This window comes from Amblyraja radiata, chromosome 16 (assembly GCF_010909765.2).
Source record: "Amblyraja radiata isolate CabotCenter1 chromosome 16, sAmbRad1.1.pri, whole genome shotgun sequence".
Lineage (NCBI taxonomy): Eukaryota > Metazoa > Chordata > Chondrichthyes > Rajiformes > Rajidae > Amblyraja > Amblyraja radiata.
Genome location: NC_045971.1, coordinates 46404098 through 46418122, shown reverse-complemented (window position 1 = coordinate 46418122; position 14025 = coordinate 46404098). Strand labels below are relative to the sequence as shown.

The following is a 14025-nucleotide window of genomic DNA, read 5'->3' as shown; positions in this document are numbered from 1 at the left end:
CTATAGAACATTGGAAAATGGTCACCAATGCGTCCACGATTTCTAGAGCCACTTCCTTAAGTACCCTGGGATGCAGACCATCAGGCCCTGGGGATTTACCAGCCTTCAGTCACATCAGTCTACCCAACACCATTTCCTGCCTAATGTCGATTTCCTTCAGTTCCTCCATCACAACAGATCCTCTGCCCACTAATCCATCAGGAAGAATGTTTGTGTCCTGCTAAGTGAAGACGGATCCAAAGTACCTATTCAACTCATCTGACATTTCCTTGTTCCCCATAATAAATTCACCTTTTTCAGTCATCAAGGGTCCAACTTTGGTCTTAATAAACTTTTTCCTCTGCTATCTAAATTTGCCGTTATTACTACTTTAATAATTGACTCCAGCATCTTCCCACCACCACTGGTCTATAATTCCCCGTCATCCCTACAACCTGAAATAGTAACATTTGCAGCTATGATAGTAACAGCCATACCTCCAACTCAGGTCGGCATGGAAAGACTGTTCTCCGCACTGAAAATAATTAAATCAGATTTAAGGGCTTCAATGAAAGAGGATCTGGTAGAAGCAATTCTGTTCCGAAGGAAACTCTGTAATTCCCACAACATCATACTTGACAATTTCTAACTGAGCCACAAGCTCGTCCACTTCATTTCTTATTATTTGTGCATTCATATATAATACTTTTCATCCATTACTCCTCTCACCTTTCACATCCATTCCTATTTCACTTGGCCTTACTCTCCTATCCCTTCCTGCCCCGTTAATTCTGGTGTTTGTCTTCACTTTTCCTGTCCTGTCTTTCCCTTTAACTCCATCCTTGTACCCTTGCACCGCGGCCTCCCGCCGCCAGGTGGCGCTACAGCCGGAGGACCAGAGGGCGCCCAGACCTCCTTCCCTGCCTCACTCACTGCTGACTCACATCCCCCTCCCCCCACCACGTCCGCACGCCTCGGCCTCGGGCTCCGCCTCCTCGGGTCACCGGCCGCAGGATCGCCCACGATCTCCTCACCGATCCCCTCGGCCCCAGGCTCCAGTACGGGTCACGTTGCAGGCAGAGGAGATGAGATTAATTTTGCATCATGTTGAGCACGGACTTTATGGGCCAAAAGGCCTGTTCATATGCTGTTCTGTTAAAGTTGGTGAAACTTGTTGAGTAGAATAATAATTCAAAGAGTCAAAGGTCTCGTTGAACAAACTTTTACTCTGTCACCCGGGTGAAAATAGGACACAGCCAGTAGTGTGCACTCAGATGCACACTCGCAAGCTGCTACACCTCTACTGACTACACAGAGAAATTACATGTATCTTTATACTGATAAAACAACATTAGTCACATGGTTCGTAGGCATAAGTGAACAAAGGGCTCAGTTACATACAATGAGATCCCTCAAATAACATTAAAGAGATATGGGAGTATAGAGATACATGGCCCAGCTGCATAGGCAAGAAAGCAGTATTGTATTGATTGCAACCTCCAGACAGAACACTGATATGGCAAAGAAACGAGATGTTTGGGAACGGCCGTTATCTCTGTTCCCTTTAGTTAGTGAAGGTCATTTTATTACAAGCTCTGTGTTGAGCATTCACAGGCTTTTGCAGCTTCTAAATTGGCCAATATTTTAAACTGTTACCAGCATGCTGTGTACAAAATGGAGGTTAATAGCAAATATAACTACATAAGCTAAATAAGATGGAGAATAACCGCACTGACTTTCACATTCCCCCCTTTTGATTGTCTCAATCAATTGATCCAATAATGTAGCAAGAAGCCAGCCATTGGTGAATACATGGTGCCAGGCAGTAAAGCAATACAGCAACGATTATAATGATCAGAATAATAATCCCATAATGCCACAAGAGACCCCAAAAGGAGCCCCATCCATTAAACCAACTCCACATCCCCTGGTCATGATCGCCAACCAGACTTTCCCCAACACCTTGGATCTCAGTTATCTCCTTCTTGATATGGGCTGCCAGATCAGTAATATTGGAGGAATCATCAGGAATATATGTACAGCAGTCTTGCCCAATGTCAGCACAGGTGCCTCCCTTCTTGGCCAGAATGAAATCTAAGGCCATACCATTCTGTAGCACCATTATCCTCATAACAACCGTTTCGGCTGACAGTGCCCCAATCTCAGATTCAGATTCAGTTTCAACTTTATTGTCATTGTGCAGTGTACAGTACAGAGACAACGAAATGCAGTTAGCATCTCCCTAGAAGAGCAACATAAATATGAGCAATAAAGAAATCTATTTATGTGCGTACAGTGGGAGGAGCGTCTGGCGGGGGGGGGTGGGGGGGGGGGGTGATTGACAATCACCAAGGTGCAGAGTTAAGTTGTGTAACAGCCGCAGGGACGAAGCTGTACCTGGACCTGCTGGTCCGGCAACGGAGAGACCTGTAGCGCCCCCCGGATGGGAGCAGGGTAAACAGTCTGTGGTTGGGGTGAGAGCAGTCCTTGGCGATGCTGAGCATCCTCCGCAGACAACGCTTGCTTTGGACAGACTCAATGGAGGGGAGTGAGGAACCGGTGATGCGTTGGACAGTTTTCACCACCCTCTGCAGTGCTTTCCGGTCGGAGACAGCAGTAGCCATACCATACTGTGATACAGTTGGTAAGGATGCTCTCGATGGTGCAGTGGTAGAAGTTCACCAGAATCTGAGGAGACAGATGGACCTTCTTTAGTGTCCTCAGGAAGTAGAGACACTGGTGAGCCTTCTTCACCAGTGTCGAGGTATTGTGTGTCCAAGAGAGGTCATCGGAGATGTTGACCCCCAGGAACCTGAAGCTGGAAACACGTTCCACCTCCGTCCCGTTAATATGGATGGGGGTGTGTGTGCCGCCCCTAGACTTCCTGAAGTCTACAATGAGCTCCTTGGTCTTCATGGAGTTACGGGCCAGGTTGTTGTCAGCTCACCATGCTGCTAGGAGCTGGATCTCCTCCCTATAGGCCGACTCATCATTGTTGCTGATGAGGCCAATCACTGTTGTATCATCTGCATACTTGATGATGGTGTTAGTACCATGTACAGGTGTGCAGTCGTAGGTGAAGAGGGAGTAGAGGAGGGGGCTCAGCACACAACACTGTGGAACGCCGGTGTTGTGGGTGAGGGTTGAAGAGGTGTGCTTGTCTAACCTAACAGACTGGTTAGAAAGTCCAGTATCCAGTTGCAGAGGGAGGGGTCGATGCCCAGGTCACCGAGTTTGGAGTTCAGAGGGTATAATGGTGTTGAATGCTGAGCTGTAATCGTTGAACAGCATTCTTATGTAAGTGTCTCTGTTGTCGAGGTGGGGGAGTGCGGAGTGAAGTGCCGTTGAGATGGCATCCTCTGTACTCCTATTCTTGCGGTAGGCAAACTGATAGGGATCCAGTGTGGGGGGTAGGCAGCCTTTGAGGTGTGCCAGGACCAGCCTCTCGAAGCACTTGGTGATGATGGGAGTAAGTGCAACTGGGCGGAAGTCGTTGAGGCTTGCCGCAGTGGAGTGTTTTGGCACTGGCACGATGGAGGTAGTTTTAAGGGACGTGAGGACAACTGCTTGGGCAAGTGACAGGTTGAAGATGTCAGTCCAGATGTCTGTCAGCTGCGCAGCACAGGCACTGAGGACGCGCCCGGGGATGCCGTCAGGGCCAGCAGCCTTACGTGCATTAGTCCTACTCAGTGCCACGTACACGTCGTAGGGGGTGAGTGTGAGGGGTTGGTGATCAGCAGGGAGCACAGCCTTGATGGCTATCTCTAGATTGTCCCTGTCTAAGCAGTCTTAGAAGTGGTTAAGCTCCTCAAGGAAGGAGGCGTTGCTGGATGTGGAGGTGGTGTTGGTGGGTCTATAGTCCGTGATGGCCAGGATGCCTTGCCACATGCGTTGGGGGTCGGAGTTGTTGTTGAAGTGCTCCTCAATCCTGAGCTTATGGCAGTGCTTGGTCTTCTTGATGCCCCTCTTCAGGTTAGCCCTGGATGAACTGTAGGCTCGAGCATCGCCTGACCTGAAAGCGGTGTCCCGTGCTTTCAGCAGTAGCCTGACCTCGCTGTTTATTCATGGCTTCTGATTCGGGAATATGGTCACCCGTTTGAGGGAGGTGACACTATTGATGGTGGAGTTTATAAAGTCCAGAACAGAGGATGTGTAGGAATCAATGTCCGTGTGGGAGTCAAGGGTGGCCTGGGCTGCAAACGCCTTCCTGTCAGTGTTTCCAAAACACTGCTGAAGTGTGGAGTCCGCTTCCTCTGACCAGACTTTTTCTGTCCTCACAGTGGGTTTAACCCGGCTGATGAGTGGGGAGTACTTAGGGAGCAGGAACAATGAAAGGTGATCAGACTGACCAAGGTAGGGGAGGGGGACGGCTTTGTAAGCTTCAGCCATGTTAGTGTGGACTTTGTCCAGTGTCTTGTCTTTTCTAGTGGCGAAGGAGACATGTTGGTGGAATTTGGGGAGTACAGTCTTCAGGTTAGAGTGATTGAAGTCACCCGCAACAATGAAGGCCGCCTCGGGGTTGTGAGTCTGTTGTTTGCTAATGGCAGTATGCAGCTCTTTCATTGCAAGCTTGGCATTAGCATCAGGAGGGATATAGGCTGCAGTCACAACAGTGGAGGTGAACTCTCTGGGCAGATAGAACTGTCTGCATCTAACCAAGAGGAACTCAAGGTTAGCTGAGCAGTGACTCTCGATGATGGTGGAGTCCGTGCACCATGCTTTATTTACATAAATGCACAGACCCCCACCTCTGGTCTTACCGGAGTCTGTTGTCCTGTCCGCTCGGAGTAAATGGCGCCCTGTTAGCTGGATGGCGCTATCAGGAACGTCGATGTTGAGCCAAGTTTCCGTGAAGATCAGGATGTTGCAGTCTTGGATCCAGTTGTGGGAGGTGATCCTTAGCCGGAGTTCGTCCATTTTGTTTGCCTGTGAGCGCACGTTGGCGAGGAAAAGGCTAGGAATCGCTAGCCTGTGTAGGGCTAGCTCTAACCTGGCCTGTAACCCACCTCTGTGTCCCCGGCAGTGCTTTCGTACGCGTTGCCACCTGTTGGTGCTTCCGGTCGGCCGAGCTGGTTGTGGATGATCAGCCATGATCACATTGAATGGCGGTGCTGGCTCGAAGGGCTGAATGGCCTACTCTTGCACATATTGCCTATTGGAATGGCGGTGCTGGCTCGAAGGGCTGAATGGCCTACTCTTGTACATATTGTCTATTGTCTATTGTTTGGATGGGGTGTTTTCCACATCTCCGCTGCACTGTAATCGTGTTTGTTGGTTTGCAAGACAATGTCGTCTTTCACATTCAATTGTCACCTGATTGTTCTGTTAATGTTTATTCCAGAGCTACAGAGTTTGTGAAAGCCTGTCTTCATCATGGCTGAAGGTGGCAACTGGGGAGGTGATTCAGTGGCCTCTACTTCAAAGGAACAAAAAGGTTTGTGAGCCTTCTGTGACGTACATATGATGCCCTGACAGTGCATGTGCACCTGATGCAAGCAATGATGTTCACACGGAAGTGGGAATAGGGAAGGGGCTGAGCACAGAGAGTTGACATCTACAGGGACATCACAGTCACAGGTGGGCGGATGCAGGAATTATCTATCAATTCAACAACATATGAATAAAGAGATTTGCTATTGTATACGTATTTAGGTGTTTTCTATCAACTTCTTGTTGTGTCGCTTGTTCCATGCTGTCCTTGCTTTATTTCTCGCAAATCCCAAAGACGTTGAGTCTAAATATCTGGGATGGAGAAATGAGGTTACAGTGACAGCTGTAGACAAAAAGGCAGCATTTGAACTGCATGGTACTAGGGCATTCTGATAAAACGGAAGTACATATGTATCAAGGATTAAAAAAAAACACTGCACTGGGCCCAAATATTTTCAAATACTGACCTTTCATCCATCTTAAGATGCGAAGTTGATAATCACTGATGGTTACAGAATTGTCAAATCGACTGCAACGCCTGAGAAAATGCAGTCAATGCTTACAAATAACTCGTCAATAGACCAAAGTGGAAAGTAACACTCATGTCAAACAACAGAAAAGTAAAGATAATTTGCCACAAGGCAGAATATATAACCACATAACCTTGATACTCAATGCCATAACCGGCACCAAATCATCAAACATCAATATCTTGGCAATCATCATTTACTCAATAATTGACTCACTAATTGAACTGGAACTCATACATATGCTGTAGATGTACAGGCCTGTGGTTGTATATCTTGCAGCAAATAATCCACCTGCAAGGTTTGTCAGGAAGCATGATAACAGCACCAACAACTTTCTATCCAAAAAGCAAATGCAACTGGAAAGATTTTACATGTCACTTGATGTGTCCTTGAAGCTTTTTCTGAGGCAGCATTTTAAACTTTTGTGTGCAGAAAAAAAAATCATTGGGACTTCTCTTCCTTCAATCGGGGACATTGCGTGCAAACGTTGCTTGTCTAAGGCCAACAGTATTATAAAGGACCCTACACATCTCCATCATGGACTGCTCACTCTGCTGCCCCCGGGCAAAATATATCGTAGTATAAGGAGCAGAACGGCCAGGTTATGCAACAGCTTCTTCCTCCGAGCCATCAGACTCTTGAATGCCATGTAATGTGCTGCCACTATTATCTATTTTATCTTTTTACCCATTTTAACTTTTTATCCATTTTATCCTTTTGCTATTTTATGTTGCACGGGGAGCCAGATGCAACGAAATTTCGTTCAGACTTGCATTTATTGATGTATTTCTCAATGACAATAAAGTTTTGATTGATTGATTAATTGATTGGTGTGATTGCTGTGTTAAACATCCATTGATGAACTGAGGAACAATCATCAAAAATGTCAAAAACTCTGGACATTCGGTTCCATCTTAATGGATAAGTTTGAAAAAGAAATTATGAGAGAGCAGTGGGGATGTTAAAATTCACAAATAAGCAATTTTGTAAAAATTAATTGTTTCATGTAAATTAAAGAAAAGCAATTTCAGTCTAATCAGCGAATCAAATAAGCGCGAAGTTTCCAAACATTTATGCAATAATCTTGTTAAAAATAATTATTCAAATATAAATAAATATTGAAAAAGTCGCCTATGTTTGGAAAAAAAAGAAAAGCGTTGACCTTTTTAAAATGGTTTAAATCAAATAATGATGGGAATGTGAACGTCGTTGTGGAGAAGCGAAGCCCGAATGAACGGCCGTTGGTGAAGAACCTTCTGGAAACGCGGGAAATAACGGGCGTCAACGGCTGAGGGAGCGGGAGCGCGTTGACAGTTGGTCGCTCGCGGCCCCGCGCTCTGGCCACACACACGCGCTCGGATCCCGGGTGGAGAGAGGGGGAGAGCGGGCACACGGTGTCAATGCAGCAGCAACTTGGCTGCTAGTTTACATTCATGCTTTTACCGCTTTACCATCGCCTACAGCTGTCAGCTTAGGAGCGGTTAACAGCGGCGATCAACGGTTAGTGGGGGGAGGGGAGGGGAGGGAGAAAGTGTGGGGGGGGGGAGGTTAACGGACGACGATGGCGATGGCCCGGGGGCGAGTATAACACAGTTGTGGGGCCCGGGAGCGAGTGTAATACAGTTGTGGGGCCCGGGAGCGAGTGTAATACAGTTGTGGGGCCCGGGAGCGAGTGTAATACAGTTGTGGGGCCCGGGAGCGAGTGTAATACAGTTGTGGGGCCGGGGAGCGAGTGTAATACAGTTGTGGGGCCCGGGAGCGAGTGTAATACAGTTGTGGGGCCCGGGAGCAAGTGTAATACAGTGGTGGGGCCCGGGAGCGAGTGTAATACAGTGGTGGGGCCCGGGAGCGAGTGTAATACAGTTGTGGGGCCCGGGAGCGAATGTAATACAGTTGTGGGGCCCGGGAGCGAGTGTAACACAGTTGTGGGGCCCGGGAGCGAGTGTAATACAGTTGTGGGGCCCGGGAGCGAGTGTAATACAGTTGTGGGGCCCGGGAGCGAGTGTAATACAGTTGGGGGCAAAGATCGTGGGGGGGCGCGAGCGAGCGTCGGCAGTTGGCGGTGGACGGGAGCGAGCACCTTGCGGCTGCGCGCGCATGCTTGGGGAGGCGGGGCCTCACGCCCAGGAGGGAGCGGGGAGAGGAGAGGAGGGGCAGGTAAAGAGAAGCAGGTTAGGGAGAGAAGGGGGGAGAGAGGAGAGGGGGAAAGTAGTAGGAGGGAGGTTGATAGGGAGGGGGTAGAGAGGAGGTACAGCGCGTCTCCGTTGCTCTGTATCTATCTTTGCCTTTACTCACGATAGTCGGAATCGAACCCGGGTCTCCAGCGCTGCATTTTGCTGTAAGGCAGCAACTCTACCGCTGTGCCACCGTGAATCCCCGGGGAGAGTGGAGCCGTTTGTCAACCTGGTCCCCGCTCATCAGTGAAGGTGTTCCTGCGGCCGCAGCTGCCCGTTGACGCACCGAGTTTATGCATCACCGGGCAGAGAGGGGTCTGCCGTAGGGAGCAGCAGAATGAGGCCAGTCGGCCCATCTAGTCTACTCCGCCATTCAATCATGGTTAGACACAAAAAGCTGGAGTAACTCAACGGGACAGGCAGCATCTCTGGAGAGAAGGAATGGGTGATGTTTCGGGTCAAGACCCTTCTTCACTCTGGTTACGGATAATGGAAACGAGAGATATAGACGATGATTTTTTTCTTCTTAGACTCAATCATGGCTGATCTATCTCTCCCTCTCAACCCCATTCTCCTGCCTTCTCCCCATAACCCTGACACCCGTACGAATGAAGAATCTGTCAATCTCCGCCTTAAAAATAACTAATGACAGCCGTCTGCGGCAATGAATCCCACAGATTCACCACCCTCCAGCTCAAGAAATCGAGGGAGTGCAGCGTAGGTTTACAGGGTTAATTCGCGGGATGGCAGGATTGTCATATGCTGAGAGAATGGAGCGGCTGGGCTTGTATACTCTAGAGTTTAGAAGGATGAGAGGGCATCTCATTGAAACATATAAGATTGTTAAGGGCTTGGACACGCTAGAGGCAGGGAACATGTTCCCGATGTTGGGAGAGTGCAGAACCAGGGGCCACAGTTTAAGAATAAGGGGTAGGCCATTTAGAATGGAGACGAGGAAACATTTCTTCTCACAGAGTTGTGAGTCTGTGGAACTCTCTGCCAGTTCTCTGGATGCTTTCAAGAGAGAGCTAGATAGGGCTCTTAAAGATAGCGGAGTCAGGGGCTATGGGGAGAAGGCAGGAACGGGGTACTGATTGGGGATGATCAACCATGATCACATTGAATGGCGGTGCTGGCTTGAAGGGCCGAATGGCCTCCTCCTGCACCTATTATCTATTGTCTATAAGAAATGGGAATTATTTACAGGCCTCCAAACAGAAGCCACGATATAGGATACCAGATACACCAGGAGATACAATTGGCATCTAAGAAAGGTGGGTCACGGGAGATTTCAACATAGAATCATAGAAAGTAGGTGCGAGAGTAGACCACCAGGTCCGTCGAGCCCGCACCGCCATTCGCTCATGGCTGAACACTAAACAGACACCCTTACCTACAAACAGTAGACACAAGACACAGAACACAAGACACTACCCTCCCCTTTATACCGCTATCTCCCCTCTCCACCCCAAGAACCGCGTGATCTCCTGGGGGAGGCAAAAAACCGGATAAAAACCCAGGTCCAATTCGGGAAAAAAATCCGGGAAATTCCTCTCCGACCCCAATCCAGGCGATCGATACTTGTCCAGGAGATCACTCAGGTCTTACTATACTAACCATACCTAGGTCCATATCCCTGCCCTCTCCCCGTAGCCCCTTATCCCCTTGGCAGCTAAAAAACCATCTATTTTAGATTTAAATATATTTAATGTTTCTGCTTCCACTGCTCCCTGGGGCAGTGAATTCCATAAATTAACCACCCTCAGGGTGAAGAAGTTCTTTCTCATCTCAGTTTTAAAAGAGCCCCCCCTTATTCTGCAACTATGTCCCCTAGTTCTAGTTTCCCCGATCATTGGGAACATCCTCGGTGCATCCACCCGATCAAGGCCCCTCACGATCTTATATGTTTCAATGAGATCGCCTCTCATTCTTCTAAACTCCAAAGAGTAGAGTTCCAGCCTATTTAACCTTTCCTCATATGTCAATCCCCTCATTGCAGGAATTAATCTTGTAAACCTTCGCTGCACTGCCTCCAGGGCTAGTACATCCTTTCTTAAGTATGGACCCCAGAACTGTACACAGTATTCCAAATGTGGTCTCACTAATACTGTGTACAGCTGCAGCAAGACCTCCGTGTTTTTATACTCAATCCCCCTAGCAATAAAGGCCAAAACTCCATTGGCCTTCCTGATTGCTTGCTGCACCTGCATACTAACTTTTAGTGATTCATGTACTACTACCCCTAGATCCCTTTGCGTTGCATTACAACGCAGCTCCTCCTCATTTAGAAAATAACTTGCCCTATCATTTTTTTTCCCAAAGTGAATGACTTCACATTTATTAGTATTAAATTTCATCTGCCAAGTTGTTGCCCACTCACCTAACTTATCTATATCCTTTTGCAGACTCTTCCTATCCTCCTCATCCCCTACTTTTCCTCCCATTTTTGTATCGTCCGCAAATTTTGATATATTACACTTGGTTCCCTCCTCCAAATCATTTATATAAATTGTGAACAACTGGGGTCCCAGCACCGACCCTTGCGGAACCCCGCCAGTTACCGGTTGCCATCCCGAGTATGAACCATTTATCCCCACTCTCTGCTTCCTATTTGTTAGCCAATCCTCTACCCATGCTAATATATTACCTCCAATCCCATAATTTTTTATTTTTACCAATAGTCTCTTATGTGGCACCTTGTCAAAAGCCTTTTGGAAGTCCAAGTATACCACATCCACCGGTTCCCCTTTATCCACCCGGGTTGTTACTTCCTCAAAGAATTCGAGCAGATTCGTCAAACAGGACTTCCCCTTCACAAAACCATGCTGGTTCTGTCCGATGAAGTCATGTTTATCCAAGTGCCCCGTTAGTGTTTCTTTAATAATTGTCTCTAACATTTTACCCACCACCGATGTTAGACTAACCGGTCTATAGTTACCCGCCTTCTGTTTACTTCCTTTTTTAAATATAGGTGTTACATTGGCCATTTTCCAATCCACTGGGACCGTTCCTGTCTCCAGGGAGTTTTGGAAAATTATCACCAATGCATCCACAATCCCCACCGCTATCTCCCTCAAGACCCTTGGATGTAATCCATCAGGCCCAGGGGATTTATCCTCCTTCAGTCTCATTAATTTCCCTAATACCACCTCCTTGGTGATCTTAATAGTATTTAGCTCCTCCATTCCTACCACCCCCTGTTTATCCAGCGTTGGAATATTTTTTGTGTCTTCTATGGTGAAGACTGATACAAAATACTCATTTAATGCCTTTGCCATTTCCATGTTCCCCACCAACAACTCTCCAGTCTCACCCTCCAATGGACCAACGTTCACCTTAGCCACCCTTTTTCTTTTTATATAGCTATAAAAACTCTTACTATTAGTTTTTATGTTGTTCGCTAAATTCCTTTCATAGTCTATTTTCCCCGTCTTAATTAATCTCTTAGTTATTTTTTGCTGACCTTTAAATGCTTCCCAATCCTCTACCCTCCCACTATCTCTGGCTACCTTATATGCCCTTGCCTTCAGCCGAATACTATCCTTTATAGTTTTACTGTGCCATGGCTGACCCTTACCCCTTTTTTTCTTCATAGGAATAAATTTTTCTTGAAGGTTATACAGTAGATCCTTAAACGTACACCACTGCTCATGTACCGTCTTATTCTTGAGTCTGCTATCCCAGTCAACTTTGATCAGCTCAGTCCTCATACCTTCATAATCCCCCTTATTTAGACTAAGTACCCTAGCCTGAGTTTCAACCTGCTCCCCTTCTATTTGAATATGGAATTCGACCATATTGTGGTCACTTGTTCCCAACGAGTCCCTAACTATGACATTTTTAATTAATCCTACTTCATTACACAGGACCAGATCCAAGATTGCCTCCCCCCTTGTCGGTTCTGTGACATACTGTTCTAGGAACCCGTCTCTAATACATTCTATAAACTCTTCCTCTAGTCTACCCTGCCCAGTTTGGTTTGCCCAATTAATATGAAAATTGAAGTCCCCCATGATTACAGCAGTTCCCTTTTTACATGCGTCAACTATTTGCAGATTTATGTTCTGACTAACAGCGTCACAACTATTTGGAGGTCTATAAATTACACCCACTAGTGTTTTTTTCCCCTTGTTATTCTCTATCTGTACCCAAGCTGTTTCACTATCCTGATCCTTCAACGCAATATCCTTCCTCTCTATTGCCGTTATTCCCTCCCTTATTAAAAGGGCCACCCCTCCTCCCTTTCTTTCCTGTCTATCTTTTCTAATTGTCGAGTACCCCTCTATATTTAACTCCCAGTCCTGATCCCCTTGCAGCCATGTCTCCGTAATGGCCACGATATCATAACTATATATATATTTAATTGCACCGTTAATTCATTTATCTTATTTCGAATACTCCGTGCATTTAGATAAAGCACTTTCAGATGATTTTTACTACCCTTCCTTTCTGTTTTTGCCCCTTTTACATCTAGAGCTTTATCTTCACACATTCTGGATCCTCCTGTCACATTTTGATTTTCCGTTTCCCCACTGATACCCTGCTCTATTTCCTCTACCCCTGCCGTTATTACCCCCCTTGATACCTCCCCCCCGCTACTTAGTTTAAAGACCTCTCTACTGCCCTAGTTATATGATTTGCCAGGACCCCAGTCCCAGCACCGTTCAGGTGAAGTCCGTCCTTACAGAACAGATCCCCCCCTGTCCCAGTACTGGTGCCAGTGGCCCAAGAAACCAAACCCATTTTTCCCACACCAGTCTTTGAGCCACGCATTTAGCTTTTTAATTTTACGTACCCTCGCCGATTTGGCCCGTGGCTCAGGTAGCAATCCGGAGATCAGTACCCTCGAGGTTCTGCTTTTTAATTTATTCCCTAACTGCTCAAACTCCTTTAGCAGATCCTCCTTCCTCGTCCTTCCTATGTCATTGGTCCCCACATGGACCACGACCACTGGATCCTCCCCCTCCCTCTGCAAATTTCTCTCCAGCATCGCAGAGATATCCTTAACCCTAGCACCGGGTAGGCAACACAGCCTTCGGGACATGTTCTGCTGGCCGCAGAGAACCTTATCTACCCCCCGAATAATACTATCCCCTATTACAACGGCATTTCTAACTCCCCCCTCTTGAATGGCCCCCTGATCCACGGTGCTGCAGCCAGGTTGCTCATCCCTCCCACAGCCCCTGATCCCGTCCTCACATTGAGTAAGAGCCTCGGTCATGCTTGTCAGGGACAAGGGCTGTGGCTCCTGCCGCATCTCCTCCTGGTTCCCCCTACCTGCCTCGCTTATGGCCACACCTTCCTTTCCTTGCTCACTAACTACTGAATTAATTAAACTGGTCGGTGTGACCATCCCCTGGCACAAAACATCCAGGTAACACTCCCCCTCCCTGATGTACCGCAGCGTATGAAGTTGGGTCTCCAGCTCATCAATGCGGAGCTCGAGTTCCGCTAGCCTCAAACACTTACTGCAGCTGTAGGGATCATCTACATCAATGGTGTCGACAAATTCCCACATCTCACAGTATTGGCACATCTCCTGGCCGCCCATCTTATATAAGTAATTAACTGGTCCTATTTAAGAATCCCCTACCCGGATACTGTATTGATACACCCCTTATTTATATATTTCTACCTCCTATAAATGGGAAAGTACTCACCCCAGCCGTAAATTACCTACTGGTTTGGCTGTCTAGTGGTAATTCCGTCCGCTCTTCCTGTCTGGTCCACTGCTCCCTTGCAGTGCGTGGCAAACCTCTTAGCCTCTGTTAGCCTCTCGAGTCGCGGCTCCGTCCTTCCTCCCTCGTCGACAGCCCGGGCCTCACATGCAGGTAGATTGGGAAATTCAGATTGATACCGGACCCCACGAAGGGGAATTTGAAGAGTGCCTCCGAGTGGATTCTTAGAGCAGC

At 47.5% G+C, this 14025-nt stretch overlaps 1 protein-coding gene and 1 long non-coding RNA gene across 2 annotated transcripts in view; one reads left to right on the top strand and one right to left on the bottom strand.

Moving 5' to 3' along the window:
- LOC116982292 (zinc finger protein 850-like) overlaps positions 1-14025 on the top strand; it is a gene marked incomplete at its 3' end in the record, with an annotated part of 382079 nt that overhangs the window by 58368 nt on the left and 309686 nt on the right. The gene's annotated exons all lie outside the window — the stretch shown is intronic.
- LOC116982201 lies at positions 410-12417 on the bottom strand. The gene is made up of 3 exons (XR_004414395.1): positions 12407-12417; positions 4444-4446; positions 410-624 (listed from the first exon to the last, which is right to left on the bottom strand). It is a non-coding gene; the product is annotated as an uncharacterized LOC116982201 (long non-coding RNA).